Source organism: Mastomys coucha, unplaced genomic scaffold (assembly GCF_008632895.1).
Source record: "Mastomys coucha isolate ucsf_1 unplaced genomic scaffold, UCSF_Mcou_1 pScaffold17, whole genome shotgun sequence".
NCBI classification, from domain to species: domain Eukaryota; kingdom Metazoa; phylum Chordata; class Mammalia; order Rodentia; family Muridae; genus Mastomys; species Mastomys coucha.
The window spans coordinates 18,331,560-18,347,351 of record NW_022196899.1 but is presented as its reverse complement, the minus strand read 5'-3'; the positions used below and the strand labels follow the sequence as shown (position 1 = coordinate 18,347,351).

Below are 15,792 nucleotides of genomic sequence, written 5' to 3'. Positions count from 1 at the left end.
CTGTCTATGTATATATCTATCAACAAATCACATATCTATAATCTATCAATCATCTATATTAATAAAAAATGGATAGAATATATCTACCATTCTATTTTCTACCATGTATTTTTCTATCATTTATGTGTTATCTATTACTTGTCAATCATACATTTGACAATTATCTAACTATATAACTATCTACAATTATCATCTAATTATATCTATCAATTACAATCTATTTATTATCTATCTTATCACCTATAATTCATCAAGGCAAAAGACTCTGAAAAAGAAATATCATTATAGTTCCTGTCTCAGTTACTTGCCATTGCTTGATAAGTTATAGTTCCTTTATCTCATAGTCATAGCTCTTGGTTCTACACTCAGCTTTAGAGCAAAATAAATAATGAGTAACTTCCTGACAAATCTGAATATAGTATTTTTTGAAAATTTTATTGTGTTTCAAATAATTAAAGTGTTATTTTTTTTTCTTGATGAGTGTTAACTAGTTTAACTACAGATTTGGTAGAAATGATTCTTTATTCCTGCCATCACAGTGTCATGGCCCCGATTACCTAGGGACTGCTGTGATTGTAAGCTGGGATACATATGTTAAAACAAATGTTTGATTTCCTGTATCCTACACTGGGTGGCTTTGTCACTTCTTGCATGTTTTCTGCTGATAATCAATGAACAAAGTTAGTCTTGACAGGTAGTCCTATGGAAATTGTAGCTTATATGCTCCATTTCTTTGACATTTGGATCTACTTAGGACTGGAATTACACATTGACACTTGGTGACTTGGAGTTGATCTGTTCTGCACTCATTGGAAGCTCTGTGGCAGCCGTTACATCTCAGTGGTTTCTCCCCTTGGCATTCTCTCACAGTAGGTACAAGATATCACATTTCAGGGAAAGTGAGACATAATTAATATATTTTAATTACTTAGAATGCTTGTGAAGAAACCAGAGTTGTGATAGCCAGACCAAGTTATGGCCAGGTGGTAGAGTGTTATTAGAAACATCTAATTAGGAGCCTCTCAAATCTCAATGTGCATTATAATCACTTCAAGTTCTGGTAAAAACACATTTTAATGAAGTCTGTCCCCAGGGATTGTACTTTGCAATACTGTATAATCTCTGGGGTACACACCATTCCTCAGTAAAGCTGATGCTGTAGGTTTAGAGAGCACCCTGCAGAAATGAAGGTGGTGGGATTATATGAAGCCACAGTGCTTAAAATTGTAATATATATACATATATATACACATATACATATATTGTAATATATATACATATACATATATATGTATGTGTAAATACACATACACACATACACACACACACACACACACACACACACACACACACATATATATATATATATATATATATATATATATATATATATATATCCAATGGTTATAGCAAAACCACTGATTTGATCTACTACTTTTCAAAGTTATGATAGGATTGAACTAATCATAAATCAGATAATTGCTGCAGCAAGAATAAATTTCATGGAAGGGGTAGTTAGTCTCAGCAAATCTAGGCAAGCCACAGAAAACTAAAATAACAAAGTAATAAACATGCAGAATATAAAATATGCTTTTTCAAAAAAACGTGTGAGATGTTTTTGATATAGGAAAGTTTATGAAAGCAGAAGTTTTGAGTCATGAGTGTCGTACACTGTTTATTGTTACATTCTACATTTTTGTGTAGCTATAGAACCTGGGGCATGGCTTATCAGGTCAATAGCTATTCCCTTGAAGAGATTCAAGGGTGGATTAGAGTATCTGAGAATCTCAGCTCCATATGCAACTGTAGATTTGGAATGTGTAACTCATGGCTGCTTTCTTATAAATGTCAAACTGAATATGAAATTTATGTGATTAATAACCAGGAATTTTTATTAGTTCTTTATCAATAAAGTGGCACTTATAAAACTGCTTAATAAAAGATATTCATATCTTCTAATCTAATAAACGTATAAAATTATAAAAATGTTTTTTGGTATTTTTATTAACCCTACAGAAATCCGTGTAATCTAGAAGTACTATGTACTATGCACTCTGTTAGGCAGAGAGACAAAGACAGAGACAGAGAGAGACAGAGAGAGACAGAGAGAGTATTTTGTTTAGAAGGTACATACTAGCATACTAATATAGTTATATCAGACATCTCATAATCAGAATTAGAAATGAAAATTAAAGGTTGCTTTGAATTGTACTATATATATTTCCTCAGCAAATACATACATGGTATATGTTTAAAAAAAAATAGGAAAAAAATATAATCCCATGAGAAACATACAATGTGGCTTTCCTAAATTTTTCCCTTTTGATATTCAGGTCAGTTTAAAATGATCTTCTAGGAGAACTAGAAAAACCACAGGCTGTCCTGAAATAATGGCTAAAAACAAGGCCAAGCAGCCATAGTTTCTAGAATGTTGCTCAGTCCATATTTGTAACTGCTATGTGTCTAGCTTAGAACCCAGAATCTATTCTCTGTAGAAATGTTGTATCTTAACAGTATAAATTAACATTTGGTGTAGAAAATCTGTGTGCCAATGTAGGGAAAGAGCCTGATGACTCAAGGAATCAAGATTATGCCTTCGCCTTCAAGCAAACTTCTATAGAAAGGGTGGTATACATATATGTTTTAATTTATTTATAATAAGCCACACCACCCTGGATGAATCTCTTTTAGAAATTAGCAGGAAAATTCCTAAGGGAGACAGGAGGAGACTGGCAAAAACTTGGATCTCCCCAGAGCTAAGGGAACTGTGCATGGGGGCCTGCCATAGCAGACTTGAGACTGCAACTCCAGGTCTAGAGACCCTAGACCAGGCCATACAGAAAGAGAGACAATTTGGGGGGAAGATTTTTGTACAGGTCCCTGGAAGTCTGCAGTTTTCATAGCCGTAGAAATGTAACAATAGATGCCACATGTAACAACATGAATGAAGCTGGAAAATTTTACTCTATGTGAAAGCCACTCCAAAAAAAAAAAAAAAAAAGATATTACTCAATATAGTTCAATGTGGATTTAAAAAGTTGATCTTGGGCTGTGCGGTAGGGAGGCATGTGAAAGCTATGCCTGAGCAAGCCTGGTAACTTGATTTTGATCTTTGCAGCCAATATAAAGGTTGAAGAAAGTCCTGCACAACCCCACAAAGTTATCTTCTGACCCACATATGCACAAACACACACACACATACACACACAAATTCACAAACAGGTTCATGCTAGCAAATAAAGAAATAAATTGAAAAGGTAGGTCAATGTCTCAGACTACATATGTAACAGAAGACTGCCTTATCTGATATTAATGGGAGGGGAACACTTGATCCTGAGGAAGCTTAATACCTTAGCAAAGGCGGATGCTAGAGGGGCGAGGAAGGGGTGGGTGGGTGTGTGGCAGAGAACCCTCTTAGAGGCAAGAGGGAGGGGGAATGTGGTTGGAGGGGTTGTGGAGAGGAGACTGGGAAGGGGGACAGCATTTAAAATGTAAATAAAACAATTAAAATTAAAAAATAAGAAAATAAAGCACATTGCATATATATATATATATTAATCCACATTCAAATATAAATGACATAGTTTAGTTGATACTTCATAACATCCTCCACAAAATGCTAATGATTATTCTTGAATGCTTTGTATTTGTGAATATGTGCCTAAAATTTTACAAAAAGATACTTTTTAATTATTCCCAATCTTTGTTAAAAATGAAAATAAAACATTTTATTCAATCAAATAAACCCACCATAATTTAGTAATTATCGACTTGCACATGTATTTTGGCAAAAGAGTCATGATTCGGCTCTAGATATGTGTAGATTCACATTACTTCTCTTGTTCATTCTTCCTCTCTCAAAGAGACAGGAAATAATTTCTGTCCAGTCCTTATCTTTATAAAATTTTAAAAATTATAAAAATTATAAATTTATAAAATTGATCTGCTTTATCTTTTATTATGCTCAGTACTGTATGGCAGAAACTAAATATTTCATTGATGTTTTCTGAATTAAGGTGCAAATGTAAAAACATGCATGAAACTAAATCAAGAAAGAGAAGTGTTTGTGTTTCTGTGGGTATGTATTATGTAAATCAAAAAGAAGCCTGTTAAAGATGGTGTCGTAGGTATTTCTGGGTTTAAAACAATCTATCAAAATTTTACACAATACAATAGAATTTCCTACAGTAGAAAGAGCTGACAAAGCAACACGTTAAAAGCATTAACTGTAAAATCAAATTCAGGAGCCAACTGATGTTATCTTGTACAGCTTTCAATTTAAATTGAGTACCTCTGGTTTTTGACTTATGAACAGGAATTGAGTGCTGAATGGTGAGCAACTGCATGAAGAGGCCGGGGACCAGATTGTCAGCCTCCCGCGACAGCAAACGCCCTTCCATATCACTAGGAGCATCCAAGTAAGTACAAATTGCTTTATCAGAATGTAAGAGTTCTAGTCTTGAATTAACTTTCAGCAAGGCGATCAGGTGTCTGCATATACCGTGCCTACAAGTGCTCACTCTGGAAGCAGAGTAGTAAATACAACATTATAGGTCAAAATCTATATACTCCAACTTCTATTATTTATTTTATGGACTTGAGTACATGTTCTGTAGATAGTGTTATACATATTTTAATTTGCCTCCAGGAATTGGTGCAGTTTCCTTGTCTGCATGTATATCAATTATTTCACATATTTATAAATTGTGTTACTAATTAAATCCAACATTTTATTTAATCTGGAATACAAATTTCATTAAAATACTTACATATAATATAATTTGTAACTCTCTCTCTCTCTCTCTCTCTCTATATATATATATATATATATATACATATATATGTGTGTGTGTGTTTATAAATGGATTGAGAAATATATATATTTGTGTGCTGAGGATATATATATATATACGTATATATGTATATTAAACTATGTATGTATATATGTATATATAAAACTCATCATATGTCTTTCCTTAGGTATTGGTCATTTATTCACTTTTGGTTAATTTATAGGACATATACATTGTTTACTAACTACAACTTATATCCACTACTTAACATATATATGTGTGTGATATATAATGCATAAATAACATAGTTATGATGTATAATGTTAGATATGGGAGTATTTGTAGATTTCCTATGGGTTCATTGGCTTTGTAGCCAATTTCTCCACATATGATGACATGCAAACTGTGATCTTCCATTTGCCCTTCCTCCTATAACAATTCAGTCTGTGGATGGAGAGAGTTGCTGCTCTATGATTTAAATGCCTTTTATGGAGACCCTATCTGTCCTTGACCTGAACATGGTTATTGGAATTTACTGTATATAAATTTTACAAGTGCTGCAGGATCAGGAGACCTAGAAGAGATGGAAGATGGCAACAATGAACTTCTGAAGCCTGGATGAGTTAATGTTTAGCCTTTCCAAGTATTCTATTTCTAAATCTATGAATTAAATAAAATGAGATCAATGAAACAGGTATATTTGCCTTAAAGTGTGACAAAGGCTGAGATGAATAATACAGATTTTTGAAGTGCCATGGGGACAAATGTATCCTTTCTGAAGACATTTGGATTACATTTTAAATTAATTCAGGTCCTCATTCATGCATGCATTCCTTCATTCCTTCCTTTATTCGCTCTGCACGAGTGTGTATGTGTTTGTGTTTGTGTGTTTATGTGTGTGTGTATGTGTGTGTGTATGCGTGTGTGTGTATATGTGTGTGTATGCGTGTGTGTATGTGTTTGTGTGTGTGTGCATGTGTGTGTATGTGTGTGTGCATGTGTGTGTGTATGTGTGTATGCATGTGTATGTGTGTATGCATGTGTATGTGTGTGTACATGTGTGTGTATGTGTGTGTGTGCATATGTGTGTGTATGTGTGTATGCATGTGTATGTGTGTGTATGTGTGTGTGCATGTGTGTATGTGCATGTATGCATGTGTGTGTGTGTGTGTGTGTGTGTGTGTGTGTGTGTGTACAGGCAGGCACACATATTCCCTGGCTATTAGTGGATATCAGAGCAGAAGACTTTCTCCCCTTTGGGTTATACAGTGGTCTCTGACTTGGCAGCTAATTCCTCTATTTGTTGTATACTTCTTGCTAGACCATAATTCAGTTTCTACAAGTGAAAACGGGCTAGGTATGAATATAATCACCTTTAAATTACTGATTTTAAATGAACATATATTGACTGCCATGATGAATACATATACACACAGTATTGAACACCTGATGATGAGCAGACACCTTAGTGGGTGGGTCAGGTCTCTCTCTTTTTTTTTTTATTAGATGTTTTCTTCATTTACATGTCATACAGTATCGCCTTTCCCAGGTTCCCTCTGAAAAAATTAAAAATAAAACAAAACAAAAACCAAAACAATTTCCTGTTCCCTCCCCCTCCCCCTGCTAGCCACCCACCCCCTCCTCCTTACTGGCCCTGGCATTCCCCTACACTGGGGCATAGAACCTTCCCAGGGCCAAGGGTCTCTCCTCCCATTGATGACCGACTTGGCCATCCTCTGCTATACAAAAGGGGGAACAAAATACCCATGGAAGGAGTTGCAGAGTCTAACTATGGAGCAGAGACTGAAGGAAGGACAATCCAGAGACTGCTCCACCTGGGAATCCTTTCCATATTCAATCATTAAACCCAGACACTATTGTGGATGCCAGCAAGTGCTGGATGACAGGAGCCTGATATAGCTGTCTCCTGAGAGGCTCTGCCAGTGCCAAACTAATACCTAAATAGAGGCTCATAGTCATCCATTGGACTGAGTACAGGGTCCCCAATGACAGAGCTAGAGAAAGGACCCAAGGAGCTGAAGGAGTTTGCAGCCCCTTAAGATGAACAACAATATGAACTACCTAGTACCCTCAGAGCTCCCAGGGACTAAACCACTAACCAAAGAGTCCACATGGGGCGACTCCTGGCTCCAGTTCTCTCTTTTCATAAGGTAGGTCTTAAGGCTGAGACTCAGGTTCCCAAGCCTGGCAGCTTTGACCTTTATGTCCTAAATTATCTTGTTGCCACAGATTTCAGCATTTTAAACTAGGCAAAGAAATAAATTGAGGAGGCAGCTAGGAGGAGCCGTTAGAAGAATAACTGAGTTTGCTTTCATTGAGTTGGACTTTGTATTGAATCAGTTCTAAGGTTCTTTTCAAATCAATGTATGGCTATAAAAAATTTATTAGGTAAAACACATATCATTTGTTGAGGCCACATATGTTCATTTTTATCACCTAAAAACAAATTTATGAAGAATGTTTGGGCTGGCTGTCTCTAAATTTTAGCAGTAGAAATGAGGACAAGGAAAATCTTAATAATAAAATTCACACTAACAGATTCTCCATTGTAATAATTCTTTTGAGGTGTTTTATTTGACACTTACCAGTGGGAACTGCGAATGCATTCCAGAGGCTAAGAATGAAACCTAGCCTGAAAATTACTGGCTAGCAACTCCTTGCTTAATTAGTACTTTCACTGTGAAATTGTGTGTCTCTCTAAAGAAAAATTACCTATTTGAAAATAATTTTATGATTATTGAGCATGTACAAAAAGCTGACATTTATTAATATAAGCATCAATCATTCTTTAAATTAAAATATATCAATATAGGGTAAAGAACAGTATTTTTTTAAAAACCTTATTTTTTTTACCACAGTTTTTATCTTGCTTGGGTGTAATTTTCTATTTTTTACCATAATAGCATATGCTTATTTATTATAATTACTTATTTCTGCCTTTCTACCCTATATCATAGTGGAAAGCATAAGGCATTTCATCAGAATCTAATGGTAATTAGGCAACAAGCCTAGTAGAAGATGGGAAGAGAGCCAAGGCAAAATATTTGAAGAGTCTTTTTTATTTTATTTAGTTCAAATTAAATCAGAATTTATGCTTATAAGACATGGAACCATGGACATTGTGGATTCCAGTGCATTATCCTTAAAAATAATTGGAGAATTAGAACAGGATGAGACCTGTATGGTGTTTGTTGTACCTTTCTAATATATTTGACTAACCTCTGGGCCCCATACAATTTGTACTCATGACCACACATTTATAACCAATCAGGTAGTTTAGGATTGATCTGTTTTGAATGTGAGCAAGGACCACTGAAGTGTACTGCTCACATCAATTGGTTTATGATTACCATTGCTTGTGACATGTAGTCTTATGTTATTTTATTGCATTACATGAGAGTGTAGGCATTCAGCAATAGTTTTACTGTCCTTTTCTCTGATAGTCATTTCAGAACAGAAAGACTCAAATGTTCATGATCACACTGCTTGGAACTGGCATTATCCATATCCCTTACCTGATCAATTCTGCCCTTTGCTAAAGTGTCACTTCTTTAATCTTGGCCTTCTACTTAGTCCTGTGCAGATTTGATGCATTATGCAAAATTAAGATAAGTGGAAACAGTTGGCACTTAAGGGAAAGAATATTATACAAGGAGGCTTTCTGTTGGTCATTCCTTGAGTTCTATGATCCTCCTTAATAAAAGGAATTTAGAACAAATAAACCATAATCATGATTAAATTATTTGCAATTTACTTAAAGGATTAAATTACCAAACCATATGTACAATGATTTGATGGGACATGAAAAGTGAACAAAGTATCTTACTATACCTTGGGAGCTAGTGACTTCAACTTGTATTTCTTTGTATAGCGTAATGTTTCCTGACACAAAAGTAAAGTGGCACAAGCATAAAAATTCAGGTGCTTGAAAGTTACAATCATAGCCATGTATGTATCAGTGGATGTGAAGAGAAGGGCTCTCTGGAATGAATTCTTCAGCTGAGGAAGGTGTTTTCATACCACTTACCATGAGGTCACCATTACTTGACCCTCATTAGCCATGACTTTCAAATAAAGTGTTTGATTAAAATCAAATCATCATTCTTTTAATAACCCAGAAGTAAATGCATGAGAACTCTTTGTAAAGAATTAAAGATATGACAGTGGATTTAAAAGTACTGTAGCTCTTATGTGAATATGGCAATTGTTTAACATTTTAATGAAATGTTCATTTTCTCAAAATATAATTTAAAATATCCCGATGCAATAAAGTTGGGATATTCATGAATACTCTCAAATAATAATAGTATAAATTTAGCTGGGACTTAGTGGAATTAAACTAAAATTTTCTGGTCAATTAGATCTGATTGTGTTAAACAGTGACACACTATAAAAGTAATTAAGAGTCACATATTAGTGAGCGATGGGATTCTTCATCTAGCTAAGGGATTTCATGCTGTTTGAGATTCACAATGCTTCCCAGGTCTCTTCAAACTTAATGGGAGCCATCATCTGGTTTTATTTTTCTTACGTGACGTGACATGTACGTACCATGCAGTAACTGATTTACTTAAAGGTGTATATTACCAAACCACAACTGGAGCTCTTGTTTCTGTTTTATTTTTCTTGAGAAGAGTTGACTACCCTGCCTATGAAATGTAATTAATACCAGAATTTTATGCTTTGCTATCTTAGTTCCCTAAATGGCCAGGCTACATATTTGTGTATAACAAACTGAAGAACAATTAAAAAGTTTAAATGGTCTACAACCAAAATTTCGACAGGAAAGTCAAATCTCATATCACACATGGTCTTAGATCATTTGGGGTCTATACATTTGAGACCTGATGCTTTTTAATAAAAAAAAAAAATTCTGCTCATTTTCTACTGTTCATTTGAGGGATAAGGGGGTAGAAAAAAAGACTTTACAATTCATAAAGTAGTTCTCATCATGTATTTTATATTCACATATCTTCAATGTAGCTGCATATCCACTGTGGTCTTCTAGTCAATATACTCATAAGATTAATCTGTTTGCTTTTAAAGATGTATTTTAATAAAACTAATATTTTTGGTTGGGATTTATCATGTCTTTATGACTGAAATATGCATTTAAGTGAATATTTAAGTTCTAGCATACTATTACTGGCTGATGGTTTATACATACTAAAATATGTCTTTGAATCAAAAATTCCATTGAAGTAACTTTATATTTTCTTTAAGCATATGTGCCTTTCAGAAAGCAAATTTGTAATATTCTAAAAAAAAAAAAAAACAAACAAACAAAAAACAAAAAAACATAGGGAAAGAGAACTTTCATATAGTGAAGAAAAAGTTACTAAAACTAAATTATACTTTTATAATATTAAATTGTTTTTAAAAAACACATCTTATTGTGTTTGCATGTGTTTGTGAGTGATGTGTGTGTGTGTGTGTGTGTGTGTGTGTGTGTGTGTGTGTGTGTGTGTGTGTTGCCTAGGCACGGTGCAGCGACTGCTCTCCCAAGTGCTACAGCCATCAAGCAGGCAGGTATAGCTATCCATCCACCCTAGGAGCCAGCTCTCTCAGCTACTGCTGGTGGCTAGAGGGGAAGAGGAGGCGCATCACACCACCTCAGTGTAGCTGAGTGTTGGCACCAGATCTCCCATGCTCTTGCCCTTCGTGCTAGTTAGCCTGTACCCTTCTACCAGGGAAAGCTCTACTGTACTGCTAAGGCAAGATGGAGAACCTATTCTCCCCAAGTGCTGTAGCTCACTGGGGGCAGAGCTAGCTTTCCTATCTCAGGACTGCAGGGCCAGATCCCCGGACTGCCACAGGTTCTGAGGCGTGCCAACTCACAGCTGATGAGTGGCAGGGTTCTCACATGCTCTCACGCTGGTCCACACCATGGTCAGCTCTGCTGACCTGTCCAAGCAAGGTGCAGGGCCAGCTCTCCTGATTTCCAGCTCTGCACCTGGCGAGGATCCAGGCTAGCTCTCTGGAGATCATGACCCCGTGGCAGCTTTCCCATCTGCCTGACGTAGCGAGGGGTAGGGGTCGGGGACACATTACATCTGAACCAATGTCATCCCACAGTAGACAGTGGCAGGGTCAGCTCTCTCACACTCAAGATCTGGTGTCAGCTTACACTCATTCCTGCCACCAGGGCCAGCTCAACTGTGCTGCCTGGGCAGGACACAGGGCCCATTCTGCCACCAGTAAGAGACGGTACCATCTCTTTAGAGAGCCACATCCAGTGAGGGCCACAGTGTCCGTTATGCAGAAGCTCTGAGCTTCCAGGTTGCTCCCAGCATCTGCTCCAACCCGGGGCATCCCCTTATTCTCTAGCGGTAATGTGAGCCACTGCCAACATCGAACCCTGCCCCTGTGTAGATATGAACTCAGTCATGGCATTCAGTAGCAGCTCAGGCTGGGACTTTATCGGGGTCCCAGACGGCAGAGCTGCCACTCACAATGGGCTACTCTCCTCCACCAGTTACTCTACAGTTCCATCTCTCTTCATAATGCTCTAGCTGCTCCACCTTTTTCTTCTCCCGTCTGACCACCACACAGTCATACATTGTGGTGGCTTCAGCTACAGGCTGGCTGCTACGGTACCTCTGTCCTCCTCATCAGGATTGATTTCAAGCCTGCCCATTATTGGACCTTGCATCTCATGGTTTTATAGGAAGACAGTTTGCTCATAATCAACAGAAATTGTCATTTTGTGTGTTTTGTAGATAGGACTTAAGGTGTGTCCATCCTGTCTAAAAGGATAGTCACGTGAGGCATATCAGGCAATCTTCCTGCCAACATTCCCTCATAGTGATTTTATGTACATAAGCAACCATTGAATAAATGTAGCTTCCAAATCCCAAATGGATTGTATATTTTTCCAATGCGTACACAAGTATGTATACTGTTAAGTAGAACATCAGTGAATGTGGCCGAGCATGTATCCGCGGACAGTGATGTTGAGTTCTTAAGGTGCATGCCAAGAGCTAGGTCATAGGATAGATTTATATTTAGCTTTTTGAGAATCATCCACACTTATGTTCATAATGGCTGCAGCAATTCGAAACACCACCAACAGTGAAGGATTGTTCCCCTTTTCCCCCCCCCGAATACTATCCTGCATTTAAACTCAGGACCGCTGGAAGAGCAGCCAGTGCTCTTAACCTCTGAGATGTCTCTTCAACACCCTAGTCATTTCTTGTATAGATGTCAAATATTCCCTATCATTCTGTAGACTTCTTCACCTAGTTAATTGTATCTTGGCTATGTAGTAGCATTTTAGTTTCACTGGGTCCACTTGCCAATGGATGCATTGATTATTGGGTAAATGGGGTGGTTTTCCAAAGCCTTTATTATATTTCTGGTTTTGTAATTAGCCTTTGATCCACTTGGAAATAATTTTTTTATGACAAAGGGAATAGGTATGGATTTTGTAGGCACCCCATTTTCCCAACACCATGGGTTAAGAATGCATTCTTTTCTCTACCATATCTTTCCGACACCTTTGCCAATTATTACAAACCTGTATTTATGTGTACATACTCATGGTTGGGGTCTTCAGGTTTTTCCACTGCTATTCATGTCTGTTTTGGTGCCAGTGCCATATTGATTTTATTACTATGTCTCCGTAATATATCTTACACTGTGGAATGGTAATCACACCAGCACTGTTATTTTCATTAGGATTCTTCTGGTGCATGCAGAGAATTTAGTGATTCCATATGAATTTTGGGCTAGATTTTTCTTTTTCTGTTAAGGTGAGGCTTTTGACTGGTATGGCATTAAAAACTCTAAATAGCTTTTGATAAAAAAAAAATGCTCATTTTCACAATAATGATGCTATCAAACCATGATCATGGGATGTTTTTCTTTCTTCTAAGAGGTTTAAAGTTTTCAATTGCCCAGTGTGATGAAAGAAGGCCGGTTCACAGAATTTGGAGCCATAGCTCCTCAAATGTCCTGTCTCCAGGTCATTACCAGCTCTGTCAAGAACATCTTTGCTTCTATGGAAAGAGCTGTGCTCACGTCCTGTGCATTGGGGCCTCAGGGAAAGTTCTCGAGGCCCTGGCCCCAGCTGTTATTATCTTTTGCCAAGTATGTTCCTGGTGCATTAGAAGAAGATACATTTATTTCTTTTCCATATATTTGGGACTCAGTGAAAGTGTCAGGTGATCAGTCCACCTCTCAATAGGAGGTAGTGGACATCCCTGTCCTGTCCCTGACTTTGGCGGGATTATTTAAACTTTTTTCCTTTAAGATGCTGGTCCTGTGGGGTCTTTTTTTTTCCTGTTTTACCTTCGTTTATTATTCTTTTATTCATTTATTTTATTTTTTATTAATTAGTTTGTTGTTTTACACTCCATATTTTATCACCCCCATCCACCCTCCGACTGTTCCACATCCAGTACCTCCTCCCCACCCACCAGTCTGTATATGGATGCCCCCACCTGACCTCTAAACTCCCTGGGGCCTCCAGTCTCTTGAGGGTTAGGCGCATCATCGATGACTCAACACAGACCTGGCATTCCTCTACTGTATGTGTGTTGGGGACCTCGTATCAGCTGGTGTATGCTCTCTGTTTGGTCGTCCAGTATCTGAGAGATCTCTGGGGTCTAGATCAATTGAGACTGCTGGTCCTCCTATAGGGTCGCCCTTCTCCTCAGCTTCTTTCAGCCTTCCCTAATTCAACAACAGAAGTCAGCTGCTTCTGTCCATTGGTTGGGTGCAAGTATCTGCATCTGATGTAGCTTTTATTGTGTTGAGGATGTTTAACATGAAGACATGTTGGTTACAGTCAAAGACTTTTCCTGTGTCCATTGAGATGACGATGTGATTTTTGTCTTTAAGTCAATTTATATGTTTTACTCTATTTATTAGCTGTGTACACTGAACTATCCCTGCATTTCAGAAATAAAGCCAACTTTATTGTGATTATTGTGAATAATTTTTGATATCTGTCTTTACTCTGTTTGTAATAATTTTTATTGAATATTTTTGAGTCTATGTTCATAGGGAATATTGGCCTGGCCTTTAGTTTTATTTTTGTGTGTGTATCTTTACCTGGTTTGATATTAAAATGGTACTGGCTTCATTAACAGAGCTTGGGAATATTCCTCCTGTTTATACATTTTTAATAGTTTATGAAGGATAGACTGCAGATTTTCTTTAAATATTTGGTAAAACTTTCTCTGGACATTTTTCTTCCTGGATGGTTATTTTTTTTCACTGTTTCTGTATTCTCATTGGTTATGGGTTAGGTATATTTGGATTTTAGTCTTGGTTTAATTTTGTGTGTAGGCTGAATCTAGAAATTAATCTGTTTCTTTTAAGTTTCCAGCCTAATGGAATATAGGCATTTAAAAAGTTCCTCCTATGATATTTTGGATATCTTTGGTGTCTGTTAAAATGCTTTCCTGTTACTCTCTGAATGTAGTAATTTGGGTCCTCTCTTTGCTCTGGTTAGCAGGATCGGCCTTGTTTATCTTCTCAAAGAATTAGTTATTTCATTTGTTGTTGTTTAGTATTGTCTTTTTGTTTGTTAGTTTTTCCCATTGACTTCTCCTCCTTTTTATGATTTCTTACTCTCAAATATCGAGGTGTAGGTTTTGTTCTTGTTTGTTAACTTTTTGAGTTGCTCCATTTATCCATTTATTCGCGTTCTCTCTGATTTCTTTCTTTCTTTTTCTTTCTTTCTTTCTTTTTTTTTTTGCTGTTGCTGTTGTTTTTTAAATATAGGTGCTTAGAGCTATAAATTTCTCCTGTGCACTGCTTTCAGTGTGTCCCGGAGGTTTTGTTGTGCTTTTATTTTTTATTTGCTGCGAGAATATTTTTCTTTCTTTTTTATTCTCTTTCTTTGACTTATTCGTCATTCCATAGTGAGTTGTTAAATCTCCCCAAGTTTGTGTTTTTACTAGAGATTTATCTGCTCTGACTGTTGTCTTATTGCATTGTGGTCACACAAGATACAAAGGCTGATCTCAGGCATTCTGAATTTGTAAAAGGTTTATTTTGTGCCGCAGAATCTGGTCTAATTTAGAAAAGCTTCTTTGTGTTGCTGAGTAAAATGTATATCCCTTCGTGTTCCTGTGGAATATTCTGAAGATATCTCTTAGGTCCTTTTGAAGTATAATGTCTCAGTAATGGTAAACATACAGGATTATCCTATTTTTTTTTTTTTTTTTACCCAGAAAGCTGTGAATTGGAAGTGATCAATAGCCTGATAATCTGTGTTATCCATTGGGCCAAACCATATCCACTTCCCACATCCAAGAGCAGTGGTGGCTAGTAGTCAAAATGACCCTTCCATTATCTGTATGGTCATATAGTCAGGACCTCCCCAGAGATCCCATAACAAAGACTGGAGGTGGCCAATAGTCCACCCAAATGCCCTCTATGATATCAATATGACAAAGGCCATCTCAGATCCTTCCCTAGTGCATGTAGCCTATTATCAGAACCCAATTTGTTGGATAAAAGGACATATACTTTGAGCTTAGCTCTATTATAATCGTGCTTTCTTGTTCACTGGGGATTGTATCACACCAATAAACTTTTTTTTTTTTTCCAAATTTTACCATGTTACATATGCCGGCGATAAACAGCCTGACATCAGATTCCCATGTTTTGATCCACCCTGATAGAGTTGAGCTGAACCAAGGTTTTATGCTTGACTCTTCATCTATCATTTCCCCGCTGGCTGTGATAACTGCAGGAACCCCGACGCTGATGTTTCTCTGGTGATTTTTTTTTTTTTTGTCCAGATCGCCTGTCTATGGAGAAAATTCGGTAGTTAAACCCCCTGCTATTATTGCATTGATGCTTATCTGCATCTTTAAATCTGGCTGTACATTTTTAGATGAAATTTTGTGCCCCAAGTTTTCATGTGTATGTTTAAAATAGTAATGTTTATTTGTTAATTATTCCTTTAAATTTGGTCTGTTTTGTCAGACAATAGGATAGCATCATTTACTTTCTTCCCTGTCCC

At 36.8% G+C, this 15,792-nt stretch overlaps 1 long non-coding RNA gene across 1 annotated transcript in view; it reads left to right on the top strand.

Moving 5' to 3' along the window:
• Window positions 1–15,792, top strand: part of LOC116095004 — a 221,925-nt gene that overhangs the window by 128,472 nt on the left and 77,661 nt on the right. The window contains exon 3 of the long non-coding RNA XR_004120395.1: window positions 4,316–4,418. This is a non-coding gene — a long non-coding RNA (uncharacterized LOC116095004). The remainder of the gene's footprint in view (window positions 1–4,315; window positions 4,419–15,792) is intronic.